Genomic DNA, 13,927 nt, shown 5'->3' on the forward strand with positions numbered 1-13,927 from the left:
AGTGATGTCAGAGGGTGCGGTGCTGCCCTCGGGAACAGGCTGTTGGGGGCACATACCCTGCTGTGCAGGTGGCCCAGAGAACCTGCTGTGCCTGAGCTTCTGGAAGCGGGACGAGCAAACCCATGGTTCGCAAACCTGATCTTAAAACTGTAGATTGTGGGGCGCCTGGGTGGCGCAGTCGGTTAAGCGTCCGACTTCAGCCAGGTCACGATCTCGCGGTCCGTGAGTTCGAGCCCCGCGTCAGGCTCTGGGCTGATGGCTCAGAGCCTGGAGCCTGTTTCCGATTCTGTGTCTCCCTCTCTCTCTGCCCCTCCCCCGTTCATGCTCTGTCTCTCTCTGTCCCAAAAATAAATAAACGTTGGAAAAAAAAAAAAAATTAAAAAAAAAAAAAAAAAAAACAAAAAAAAAAAACTGTAGATTGTGCTAAGTGCCCGCCCTCAGGAGGAAAGCCTGTGGAAGAGAGACTGGTTTTATTGTATGTGGGAGGCTTAGTTTATCCGTGTCGTCGTGCTAGACAGCCATCACTCAGGGCGTTCTCCCTGGCAGGGCAGCAGGTAGACCTGCTCTCAAAGGCCATTTCTGGCTCAGCCCAGACAGCTCATCAGCCTGAAGCCAGGTGCTCTGCACCAGGAGCAGGGGGCCCTCTGTGCAGTGGTGGCGGGGAAGATGTAGCTGGAGGGGCACAGGCTGGCGGTGCTCAGGGAGCACAGTGGGGCTCACCCAGGGGAGGGGGGTGGAAGCGGCTAAGCCAGGTGAGGCTCCTGCTGAGCCGCAGGCCTGGGGTCAGATCCTGTGACTCCTGTCCTCCTGGGTTAGGGGGCTGGCCGGCAGGCTGTTCTCAGGGCTCACCACGGAGTGCTTTTCTAACTGTGGTGGCATCCCTCTGCAACGGGCCCAAACACATCACGTGGCTGCACCCGATGTCAGGCCCATGCCTGTGGGAGCACGGACAGGGTACTTCTGAATGCTTCCCAAAAGTCCTGTAACGTCCTCCAGAACACAGCGCATGCGGGCCCGGGGCCTCCAGGCAGCTCTCCCAGCCCAGACCCGCCTGTGTCCTCGGCTGGCTGGGGGGTCCCGGCCCTCACTGCCCCATCATGGGGACTTGATGACGTGGTAGGCTGTGTTGCCGCCCTCCTAGGACGACTGGATAAGCACGAAGATTCTCACCAGGTCCGTACAACCTGCCGCAGGCTCTGTGGCCTCGGGGTCCCCACATCAGTCCAGCGCTGGCGAGGAGGGTTAGAAGTCTCTTCCCCAGGAACGGGGACGACTTCTCACCATGTGACGTGTTACCTGCTTGATCGTCCACCCACTGGGGAGGGTTTTCACGGGGGAGGGTGGGGAGTCCTGCGTCTGAACATAAAAGCCCGTTGCGATCCGATCCCCTGCTGTGGATAAACACGCTGCACGTCACCATCCAGGAGGAGGCTTGGTTGGGGACAGTATTTTTTCGCACTAACTCCTGAGCAAAGATAGATCATTCCCATAATGCAGTCCTAAAACCTTCATAAGCAATAATTACGTGTTTATTACAGGAGGTGTAAATTGCCCGTTAAGCGTCTGGAAAGCAGTGGAGCCCGACAGCGCCTGGTATCCTCACTGATGCGGTAGGGAGGAGGCTCCCCCAACTTTTCCAGAGCTGCTGCCTCAGTGGGGTGAGCGGCCAGGCACTTGTAGGACCGGGACGCCCACGTACTCCTGGCTGCCCGGACTGGAAGGGGACCCTGTCGGTCAGCTATTGCCACGGAGTACGGCATGACTCTCCCCGAAACAGGCCCTGAAACAGCAGCCATCTGTCTTCACGGGCCTGCAGATCTGCTGAGGTCGGCTAACCCGGGCCTTCCTCGCAGGGGTTTCCAGTGGTCTGGCGGGACCCACTCACGGGTCAGCAGTGGGGCACCTCTGGCCTGGTCTGAACCCACACCACGTGCCTCGTCTCCCCAGGACCGGCGGGCTAGCCTAGGCCTGTCCTTCTCAGGACAAGAGCAGAGCTGTAAGAGGACCCAGGACACATCCAAGGCGTCTTCAGTCTCAGCGTGGAATCGGCCCCATCTCATCTGACTCGGTCCATCGGCCAAAGCGAGTCGCGTGTCCAAACCCAAAGTCTGGGACGAGTGAGGACGCGGGAGGGACGAAGACCCGGGAACAGCACACAACTGCCCACATTCGACCCTAAACCGTCAACCTTCTCCTCAAATGAGCTTGAGTCTCAGTCACAGGGGACGCGGGCAGGACTGAAGGAGAGGAGGTTCAAAGTCCAGACGTGTAAAATCCCGCGCCATTCTGAGCTGTGCCGGCTACCCCACGCTGCTAGTGAGCGTGTGTGCACATGTGCGTGCAAGACGCCCGCAGTCTTCCTGATTTCATCGTACTCTTGAGGAGTGAGTGACTCTCAGGGGTCACTAAGGGAAGGAAAGAGTTTTTGGTTTTTCTGGCCTGCATGTAAGTCGTGAGAGCAACATTTTCCCTATAGACAACATCATCATGTTTACAAAAGTTTATAACATCCCCAGTCTGACACCCAGATTATATTCTAATTCTCCCAAACATTCTCAATAACCGTTTTCTGTGTCCGTGTGTTATAGGCAAGTCCTAGCCAGGACCACCGTTACTTTGTACACTGATGATTCCAGAGACGGGACTCAGCCACTCCTGCCTCCCAATGGCTCTGCTTCGCAGGAGAATGGCAGCCAACAGAGGTGGCAAACAGGTATGACCAGATGCCACTGTTTCACAGCCCTCAGGGGAGCTGAGTCACTGACCCCAGACGGTGTTTCAACTGGGGAGGAACCACCAGGTGAGATGTGGACGGACAGGACACTCACGTGTGCCCATTTTCCCTGACCCTGCGTTTCCTTCTGGCAGGGGTTCCCCTCCCCTTCTGCCCAGTCTGTGTCCCAATGGCCGCGGATCCCACGGCAACCTCCAGCCGCCCAGCCTGTCTGGGAAGGTCATTCTGATTCCCTCCTGTGACCGGTGGCCCCAGGCTGCATCTCCAGCCCGGTAGGCTTCCCAGACTCCGTTCGGGTCCCACCTCTTCCCAGCCCTGCCTTCTTCCGCACCTGTTTCTCCTCCAAATTGGGTTGGGGGTATCGGTATTGTGACCAGGAAGCTCCCACGCCTGCTGGACGTGCTGGCCAGAGGCAGGAAGACACTGGGTGCTCAGGCGGGGTTCGGTCAGAGGCCACGCCCAGGCACGACCAAGGCTACTGCGCACGCTGGGTCCAAGTGCCCATTCCATTCTAGGCAATAAACACTGACTTTCGTCCTGGACACAAAACGACAGGATATAGGATCAATACCCAAGAGGGGGTGTAGACACCCCAGATGAGGCATAGAAGGACCCTGCCCAGGTGTTGGCAGGAAATGAGGCGGCCAGAGCTCTGTCACCACCGAGTCAGAGCGGGAAGGAGCAGGTCCATCCTGGGGCTGGCGGAGCGTGGGACAGCGTGACCTCAGGGTCACACCTGTGACCTCGGCAGGAACAAGGGTCATCGTGGGGCCATGTCTGTGCCAGACTCCCACCTGAGCCGGCTCCTTCCATCCCAGGGGCCACCGCCGTCTTCTAGCCGAGGAGCCCCGAGAGGGCAAACTCGCCTTCGTAAAATTACAGACCCCCACGCTGGCAGCAGACCGGACTGCAGTCGCTTGTGTGAAGTTGTCTCCCTCATGAAATTCTGCTTACCAGGCGTCTCCCGAGGCCCAGCAATTTCTAGCACCGAGATCAGCAGCAAATCCACCGAAACCGGCGTGTATGGGATGTGGCAGGTGTGGTTTCCGGGCGCTAATCCCAAGTAAACCGACTCGAGCCCACAGAGCAGTCCAGCCTCCTCCACCTGCCGCAGGAAGGCCCCTCTGGCAGAAGCCTCCTTCTCAGCAGGCGCCTCCCCAAGACGCCCCCACTTTCCACCCCAACCCTGCCTGACTTGGAGACACGCAGGGCCCCCAAACAGGACCCAAGGACAGATACCACTCAGGTATGAATACATTGAGTGCACTGACCTCCAGGAACGAGGGCCCCGCAGGGGAGGGTGGACGGAAACGGGACGGCGCTGGGGCAGGGGGAGCTCCCGCTGGTGACAGAGGCCTCCTTTAGGACCGTGTCCCATGGGAGGAGGAGACGGTTCCTGAGGGACGTGCCTCCTGCCTGACGGGACACCAGGTATGTCTGCAGCCGAGCAAATACTACAGTGGAACCCTGGCCCTTTCTGACCTCAGGGAACATTCCAGCAGCCAGTGCCCGATTTCTCCCAGAATTGTAGAGACAGACGAAATCAGAACACTGATGACGGGCATTTGTTTCCTTCCTGTGTCCATGTGAGGCCAGCTCCCCAGCGACGTTCTCTAGGCGGCTCTCCCCACACGCCCGGCTCAGAGGCCCCGAGGGGAGCTGATCGGAGCCAGACTCATTCCCACCGTTAAGCAGGATGAGCCGGAGCTCACCGAGCACCCGCTGGGACACGCGGGGACCTTGCAGGTACTTCAGGCTGGAGCCAGGAGGCAAGAGCTCGGGGGACGTTACCGAGAAAGCAACCAGCTCAGAGACCAGGCAAACAGGAGTGACGGGCACAGCCGATGGGCGGCCAGCAGTCAACACGCATTTGTCCCCGTGTGGACCCGGCTCCGCGTGAGAAACGGGACACAAAAATGCCGGATCCACACCCTCAGCGGCCCCACGTTACGGGGGCCGGTAGGGCCGGACGTTGTGTTGTGCTGGAATATCATTTACAGTGATCCAGGGAGGGAGTGACGGAAGACGCACGCTCTCTGCCAGTCACGGAGCCGACGTCACACCAGGTAAGAGACACTCCCCTTCGGACAAAGGCAGGCTGCCTCCGTGGTTTCCACGTTAGACGTTAACTTTCAGGTGACACACGGACCCCTTCCTAGTCTGCCATCCTGGCGGGGGGGGTGGTTCTCGAGGAAAACGTCTATGGTAGTCATCAGTCGCACAGACGAGCCTGAACACCTTCTCCTTATAAAGCCAAAGCTTAACTACTGTGGCTCTGACGACGTCCCCAGGCAACCCGCGCCTCGAAGGACCCTGTCACCTGCACCTTCAGGGAAGGCCTTGCCGATCGGCGCTGTGCCCTCCCACCAGAGACCCCCACAGACGCACAGGGCACACGGGGAATACACAGCCGAGAAGTGTCCTGGACGCCTGGTGCAGGACGACCACCACCTTTCCCTCCACCTGACTGGGCCTCACTGTCAGTTCCCCGGTGGTGACGTCGTTGTGCTACACTTTTTCGCAGATGTCACCGCTGGGGAAAACTGGGAAACCAGTGCCTACCATCTCTCCGCATCACAATAGCGCAAGCCTACAACGGTCTTGAATCAAAACCTCCACCAATATGCACGTCCAGACTCTTTCCTGTGGTCTCAGTTCTGTGCCTGGTCTCTTTGGGCCTGTGTCTCAGGCACCCGGTGCACAATGCCACGCGTGCCTGGTAACAAGCCATGCTTCAAGGATGGATGCATGACCACGGGGACACCAGGAAACTGAATTCTGAAACTCTCCGTGGACCCAGCGGACAAGTCAAGCACTTCTGCCGGGGTTTCCGAGACTACGCTATAAGCCTCGCAACCTTCCAAGGGGTCTTGACACTACGTGAAAAGCGTCCGTCCGAGGATGCAGCGAACACAGAGGCAGGCTGAGGACCGAGGAGAGAGAATCCCCAGAGACGCCGACGGGTCTCCTAGATCCATCCGTGCCTGCAGCTAATTACCCACGGACGGGTCAGTTACCTGCATCAGTGAACATTTCTGTGTTTAAGCCAATTCTCGTCAGAGTTTCTGTCACTTACAACCGGAAGTTCTCATGCCCTGTTGCACCTCCAGCACCCACACGGAGGAAAGCAGAGCCAAGAGGGGTAAAGAGACAGCATTCTGATACCGTAAGCTGATGTCCTAGATCTAGCCGTGCCTGAAGCTAACAAACGATGGAGAGCTAGCTCATGTCAGTCAACACAGTCTCTGTCTTGAGCCAGTCTGAGCTGACATTTCCGCACTTACAGCTGCGGAAGTCCAGACTGTCCTGCTCCACTGCAGCTGGGAACACTGGTCAGCATCAATGAACACTTGGGGGGAAACCGATGGAAACAAGAATGAACGTGAACGTGTGTGACAAGACCACCACGTGCTCTTGCTGAGCACCCAGAGGGGACAGACGAGGGCTCTGGGAGGACCCGGCACATCTCATCTCTGCACCTGGGAGGCTCAAGACTGGTGACCTGTGGAGACCACACCTGGGCTGGGACTTCAAAGAGGAGTAGGGTTTGCAGGGAGGACTCCTGAAAACAGACAGCATGAACAAAAGTCCTGGGGCCTGCTTGGAGGGTGATGAGAGCCTGTAGGGGTGGGGGTGGAAGAGGAGGAGAAGGATTTAGAGGCCTGAGTCCTGGTGAGGAGCACGCACACCAGGGTCCAACCAGGTAAACAGCAATCACTGCGGGGGCTCCAACCCGGGGAGGGTTAATGCAGGGGTCAGTGTGGAAAAGCCAAGAAGCCAAAGGTCAGTCAGCGCAGCGACCTGCCACCAAGCACCGGGGTTAGAGAGACCGAGAGAGGGGTGGGGTTCCCTGCGCTTGGCCACAGCGCCCACCCCAGCCCTGGCGGAGATGCAGCCCCTGCAGGAACAGGTGCAGGCAGAGGGGATACTCCGGGTTCTCCGCCCTGACCCTCCACCACTGCCTCTGATGGACTAGTCCAGGCAGAGACCAGCCCAGCCCAGGGCCTGGGAAATGCAGGGGGAAAGGAACGGGGCCTGGGGACCCAGAACGACGCCCTGGGCAAACGCTGAGACGCGAGAGATTTCTGGAAGCCCCCAAGCGCGCAGCTCTGAAAACATCACTCTGAACGAATGGGGCAGACCGCCTTTAGAAGAACAGCCATCTCCTTAGAGCAACAGGAAATGTAGTTAAATAATCAAAATTCAATTCCTTTTAGTCTAGACGTAATGAGATTTCGTAGAATTATAATTTCAAGTGCAGTATACTACATAATGACTCTCTCAAATGTGATTTTCTTCCCCAGAAATGGATTACTGGGAGAGACTTGGCCCGGCTACAAACGGTACTCAAAGCCGATCAGGAACACGCCAGGTCTACTCCTCTCGGTACCGAGGCCCCTGCCGACGCACGAATGGCACACGCTGTGTCACCTCCTGGGGTCCCAGCCCGCTCTGCTCTGTGCAGGCCCACCCCCCCCCCAAACATCCTGCGCGGATAATAGGATAATAACCTATTAGCGTTTGATACTTAGCGACGTGCGGCCAGTGGAGCTGAGCCCAGTGACCCTCCCCCTTCCCCTGAGGCAGGAACTAGGACATTCCACCCGGCCTGGGGCTGGGGCTGGGGCCGCTCCTTACAGTACCCTCCCCCCAACACCCCGCCCCGTGGACTTGTGGGTGTCCAACGTCAGTGCAAAGGTCGGACCAGGGGCATGAGGGGCGGAAGTCCGGCAGGCTCGGTTCACTCAGCAGTTCCAGGGAGGCGGGGGGCCACGTCACCCCAGCCCGTGTCTCTGTAGCTCTGCCCGTGTGTGTAAGTGAGTGAATGTTCCTGGATTGGCGCGCCTGAGTCGTGTACGTGCTCGGGTCTAAGTGTGCAGGGGTGTGGCCCCCGGAGTCCAGCCGCAGGAGGGACGCACGCAGGGAACACCGGGTCCCTCTCCCCGGCGGGGTCCCGCCCGCGGCTCCTCCGTCATCAGGGTCTTACCTGTAGCGACAGGAGCGCCGACAGCGGGACCGGGCACGGCGCAGGGCAGATGCTCCCACAGGTCAAGGCGCACACGCGGCCCCTGCGCCTGGGGGACACGTGGCCTGGGACGCAGGCAGTGTGGGCGGGTCTGAGCCCGCGCATTTCAACTCGCCCCGGGGAGGTGGCCCTGGGCGGCCGCTGGGGACGTCGGGACGCTCCCGGGCCCGTCGTGGGCAGAGACTCGGGGGCCGCATGCACAGGCTCCTCGACGGACCCCACGCTGCCGTTCGGCCCCCGCCCCCCGGGGACACCGTCTCCTCAGGCTACGCGGCCTCACAGACCCCGGCGCCATCTTTCTCTCCGGCTCTCTTCCCGCGCGGAGGCTCACGGGAGGCTTCTGGTTGGCGGGTGCGGGTCACGTGGGGCAGGGCGGCTGCAAGGGACTTCGGGAGAGCGGCGTGGCTTCCACCCTGGACGTGTCCACGTGGGAAGGGAGTGCCGGGAGGCGCGCGGGCTCGTCCCCGTCCGCGCAGGCTTCTCCTCGAGCCCGAGCCCGGGGACGGGACCTGTGGGCCCCCCTCTGCGCCCACCACGCATGGTCCCCTCCCCGTCCTAGTGCACCAGGCCCGGCCCCACCTGCGTTTCTGGAACTCTCTCCCTACAGCCCCATCCAGGACTAGCTCCCGTGCCGCCCCCCCAGAGAGGCTCCCGCCAGTCCCGTGCTGGCACCCGCACCCCCGCCATTGCCGGACACCACACCAGGCCCCGAGCGCTGACCACGCTGCACACGGGGTTCACCACGCCCTCCCTCTTCCAACGCAAGATCAAAACGGGGCACGTCCTCGCTCTCGCAGACGTCAGGACCCCAGCAGACGCCCGCCACGGATGCTCAGGGGCAGCTTCCCAACAGACCAGGGCTCCTCCCAGCAGGGCTCCTCCCCAGGCTGGGCCTGGGGATACACCGACCCAGTGTGCTCACAGATCTGTGGTGTGGGGGCCCTGAGTGTGCGGCTCCCTCGGCGGGCGTGGCTGAAGTGCCTTTCTCTCAGGGCTGGCCACACTTCTCCTTGACCCCAACCTCACGTGAGCGTCATCGTTAAAGGGCCCGACCTCCGGCCTACACCGACAGCGAAGATGATGGATGATGGTGGACGCTGAGGAGGTCCAGGGTCAGGCCCTGTCTGTCGGTCTGTCTCCGGTTAGACACTGCGAATGTGGGCTGGGTTCCGGATGAATGCAGGGAGAGCTCTGCAGGAGGGTGAGGGAGAAGCCATGCTGCATGTCGCCAGCAGTTTGTGTCCCCAGGCTCCTGTCTGGAGCCCAGCTCTGCAGGGAGGCGGGCAGAGCCTGGCCCCTCAGCTGTAGCCTCCCCGTCTACAGAAGGGTACGACGGGCTGAGTCAGCCCAGACCGGTGTGAACCCGCCTTCACCATTGACGCCCGCTTTCTGAGGCCCACTCTGCCCTCTGCTGAAGCAAACAGGGCAGAGGAGGAAGATCCATCGGTGGTGATGGCAGCTGGGCCACTGGAGGCCATCGCCCTGGCCTCTCAGGACAGTGGAGCATTCTGGAGTCAGCCAGGGGAGCTAGTGATGCATCTGCTGGTTTGTCTCCAGGAAGGCTGGGGCAGGGAGGAGTGGGGCGGGGCTCTGGCAGCCTGGAGCCCACTCCCTCCCTCCTGTGGGATGAGGGGACAGCAAGGAGAGAGGACAGAAACATGCCTGCACCCCAGGGGCGCTGGGAAATCTGGGCAGGGCCACACCGAGAGGCATCCGTACCCACCGCGTTCGCCCATCCCTCGGACGCAGGCTCTGCGTCGTCCAAGAATTCTCCGTGGGACGTTAGAGGAAGCTGTCGCCGGCCCCAGACCACAGAGGACGTTCTGGGGTCAGTACCGGAGCACGTGCAGCCGGTGTTGACCAGAAAGTGGGGGGAGGTTCCCAGGCCAGACAATAAATACTGGCGTGTGGGGCAGACTTGCCCATAGAGACAGAACGAGCTGTCCCTGAGAACCTTTACAAAATGTGTGAAAAGCACAGAACATAAAGACTAGCTTTCTGAACAAAATAAATCTTCAGACGTTATCATTTTCACAGCTAGGGCACAAAGAGGACAGCCTTTTAGAAAATAAAGTAACTTGAGCACATCACACATTTTCCCAATCCCTGTCCTTTCTCGCCACTTCTCGGGGGTTGTCTGTGGAACCTCTGCCCTGTTTGCTAAGCAGAGGGCAGCGTGCGCGTCAGAAAGTGTGTCGTCCACAGCGGAGGCTGGTTCCTGGTGGGGGTCTGTGGTGACCCAGCCGGTCCTTCACTTCAGCGGACGGAGGACCTGCCCTGCTCACCGCATCCACCTCTGTGTCCCGTCCCCACGTCACATCCACCCCAGCACCTGTGCGCACACCTGCCGTCAGGGTGGGGCACCTTCCGGTCTGTGCCAGCTGGAGGTCGGCTTCTGCTGTGCTCCCCTCATCTGGACACAGGACCCTGGGCTGTTGTCACCCCGTCTCAGGCCTTCCTTCTGGAAGTTCTGCCAGAGTTTCCACTTCATTAGATAGCACCTCTGGCTTCACGTGGAGTGGAGAACACCAGAGTCCGGGTTCACGCCGGCACCCACATCCTCAGTCTGCGGCTCTCTGATAGGGAGCCATGCCTGTGGATGGCGAAGCAGCTTCCAAAGCCAGGCATCAGGTTACTAATCCAAATCCATTAGCGTGTGCAGACCTTCCAGATCGCGGTACGCTTAACTCAGTACACAAGGCTGGGATCTTCACAGATCTTCAGGCTGATGTACTGAAGCCGAGCCTTCAGACTAGGGCAGACACAGACCCGTGGAGGAGCACATCAGGAGGGGGCTTGGAGGGGCGCTGGCCCAGGCTGAGGTTGGGGAGAGGGGCAGGGGACCTGCAGGGCAGAGGCTGGGCTTGGGGAGCGGGGCTGGGGATCTGCAGGGAGGAGGCTGGGCTTGGGGAGGGGGGCTGGGGATCTGCAGGGTGGAGTCTGGGCTTGGGGAGGGGTACAGGGGATCTGCAGGCAGAGGCTGGGCTTGGGGAGCAGGGCAAGGGATCTGCAGGACGGACCAGGGACCGGATAGGACCAGGCACGGCACAGGGGCAGCTCCCAGGCTCCAGCCAGGACTGTCCGGGAGGCTTAGCCCTGCACATCCGGGCTGGGCTAGGGAAGCAGGTCTCAAAGATGTGAGTCCACGCCCAGAAGTGAGGAGGAAATGCCCCAGTGGTGTCCCCTTGTCTCCTTAGGTCAGGGTCCCTCGGTGGGAAGGGCTGGGGCCTGAGACATTGACCCAGGCTCTGCGGAGGTCACTTGCAGGTGGCGTCCCAGCATCCACCTTTCCTTCTAGGTCCACCCATGTGTCGTCTGGAAACACAGTCCCCGAGGTCAGACCCGCGATCCAGGGACACCTTGGCCGCAGGGGATTTGGGGACCCAGGTCTGGTGAAGGAAGGCCCACACTGCCTACGGTGATTGGGTCCGGGACAGTCACATGTCCCTTCCCAGACCAATCAGAGTGAGCATCAGCGTTGGTCCCAGGTCCAACAGGAAAGGCTCTGGCCCGTCCCACTGGCTGCAGGGATTGGGTCACTCCCAGTCACGTGCCTCCACCCCATCCAATCGCAGTGAGTGTCGGGCTTTGAGGCTCGCTGAGGGGAAGGCCTGGCTTCCTGGAGGAGCTGAGGACTCACACCGACCGCTGCTGTCTTGTCACCGTGCAGGGCCCGGAGGTGTGAGGTGACGGACCCCCTGGACCCCTGGGTTCCAGAACCCAGACCCGACAAAGACCAAGATTTGAGAGGGACGTTCTGATGCCATCGCTGGAGCCCTGGATCCAGCCGTGCCTGAGTGTGCAGGGCAGGGCCGGTCTGCGGTGGCTACTGTCACTTCCAGCGCGAGGACCCTCCCTGCTGCCTGCGGTGGGACGATCGGGAGCCGCATCTGGGTCGCGCTCCTCCCAGCGCAGCCCTGAGCCTCCACCGTCGGGCTTGTTCTCAACCTTCGGGGACGTGAGCAGCGCCCGGGCTGTGGGGACCGAGGGGCAATGCCCGTGGTCTCCCTGGTCTCCGCGGACTCCCCGGCCCCTCTGGTCTCTGGTCTCCCCAACCTCCGTGGCCTCCCCAGTCTCCGTGGTGTCCCTTGTGTCTGTGACCTCCCCAGTCTCCGGCCTCCCTGGTGTCCGTGGCCTCCCCTGCCTCTGGGGCCTCCTCAGTCCCCCTGGGGCCCTGGAACTCCCGAGGAGACAGGACACGCGGGACTGAGCGTGTCAGCAGCTGGAGTGACGTCCACGCGGCACGAGCAGCCGGACCATGGGAGCAGGTGGACCTGAGGGCGCTCAGAGCCGCGGACACGGGTGTGGGCGGTGCAGAGAAGGTGGGGGTGCTACATAGGCGAGCGACACCACAGCGGGCCGTGTGCAGGTCCTGCAGGTGACCCAGAGAGAGCGGGGACACGGCCGTCACAGACTGCAGTGCGAGCATCCCACCCCCCTCCCCAGTGGGGGCACCTGACAGGCGGGCGGTCACGGTGTGAACGCTCAGGTGGAGCCCGGGCAGAGCTAGCAGCACGCGCACGAGGTACGCGCCAGGTAGCACGGAGGGAGCGTGGGATCAGGGGACACGGCGACAGCACCGTCACACGGTAGGACGTGCGCAGGTGACACACGGCCCTTCACACCCAGGGGAAGTTCGCGGGCGAGCGGGCGGGCCCAGGCATGGCCCTCGATTGGCCGCACCGACAGCGCAGCTGTGACCCACACACAGGCCGATCGACACGGGCCCCTGGACTCGGAGGGACTCGGACGTTAAGTGGGAAAGGGTCACATAGGGGCCCGGTGATCCCTTCCAGCCTGAGAGCGGGACGCTCGGGCCAGCCGAGTTGGGACACCAGGCTGTGGGGTGACAAGGACCCTCAGCGCGTCTTCACGCTTGCTCCGCAGGGGGAGATGGGGTGCCGCACTGAGCCTCGTTTGCACCGCTCGTCACCGTTGTAACTCGTTACCCTTCGATCGTCCGCAGAGAAGAACGTCAACACGTTTGTGTCAGACATTCGTCGTGTGTACGCTTCTCTCTGAGCTCCGGTGGTGCAGTGAAGATTTGCAGTGAAGCCTTTATCTGTTAGATAAAAAAGAGCTTATGTGGAAGTTCCCGGTTGACTTCTGCGTAAATCCTCCCGGCCTCCTCCTGCCGCCGGCTGGCCCAGCGTCCCTCCTGTAATCAGAAATGGGGCTTCACTGGGAGGTGGGAACCGCCCAGCTGCCGGGTGGAGAACCCCCAGATCCTGGGGGCCCGGGCATCCCCGAGGGTCGGGATGGGGGCATCAGGTGGGGGCACACCAGGTCACGGCGTCCAGCCCTGACGGCTCAGAGAGAGGCCGAGCGCGGGCCCTCACGTGAGGCGGGTGCTGGTGGAACCGTGGGGAGCCGGGCTGTGCTGGGACTCTCCATCCTGGGACTGGCTCTGTTCTACCTGCCAGTGCCCTGGGAGTGCTCCCCCTGCCCCGGGTCATTCCAGGGACGCTGGGGATAACTCGCCAGGCTGGGCCATGGAGGACTCTGTCCCTGGGAGGTGGTGTCGTGGGCCAGGTCCCCGAGGAACACCCATTCACCCAGGTCGGGGCAAGGAGGCTGCTTCCTGGATGTTTGCCCCTCGGGCCGCTCTGAGCCCGGTTCCCGAGCTCCCCTTTCCTTCACACTGTGCACAGGGGAGCAGAAGCGGGGAAGGACTCTGAGTTCTGGGTGAAAAGCCATTAAATCTCCCAAGTCTTCTTCCAGGTTTTCTGATACTCGGCGCCGGAGGAGCCCGGGTCTGCAGCTTGGACCCAGAGAACCGTGACCCATTCCTGGCGGACATGTCACCCGTGGGTGTGTGGCCTTGGAGTCGCGGTCCTTGGGAAGTGTAGGCCCCTTCTGCATACGTCCACGACTTCTCCAGCTTGGCCGCGGTAGGGCGGGGACTCCTCGCCCCCTACACACAGACCCCGCATCCCCCAGCCCCCCCACCCTGGGACGGGCTTGGGGGCTGGGCCGTCCCCTGGGGACAGTTCTGCCCGGGCTCACCCTCGGCTCTGCTCCCAGAATGTCGCTGGTCCCGGTGCTGCTGACAGAGCAGAGGGAGCTGAGAAAGAAGGCTCTGTGCGAATTCACAATGCAGCAAGGCTTTGAGAAGACATCAGAGTCTGTTCTGATTGTCAAGAGCCAAACCCACGTCCGGGAACGTC

The sequence above is a fragment of the Leopardus geoffroyi genome, chromosome D3 (assembly GCF_018350155.1).
Source record: "Leopardus geoffroyi isolate Oge1 chromosome D3, O.geoffroyi_Oge1_pat1.0, whole genome shotgun sequence".
Lineage (NCBI taxonomy): Eukaryota > Metazoa > Chordata > Mammalia > Carnivora > Felidae > Leopardus > Leopardus geoffroyi.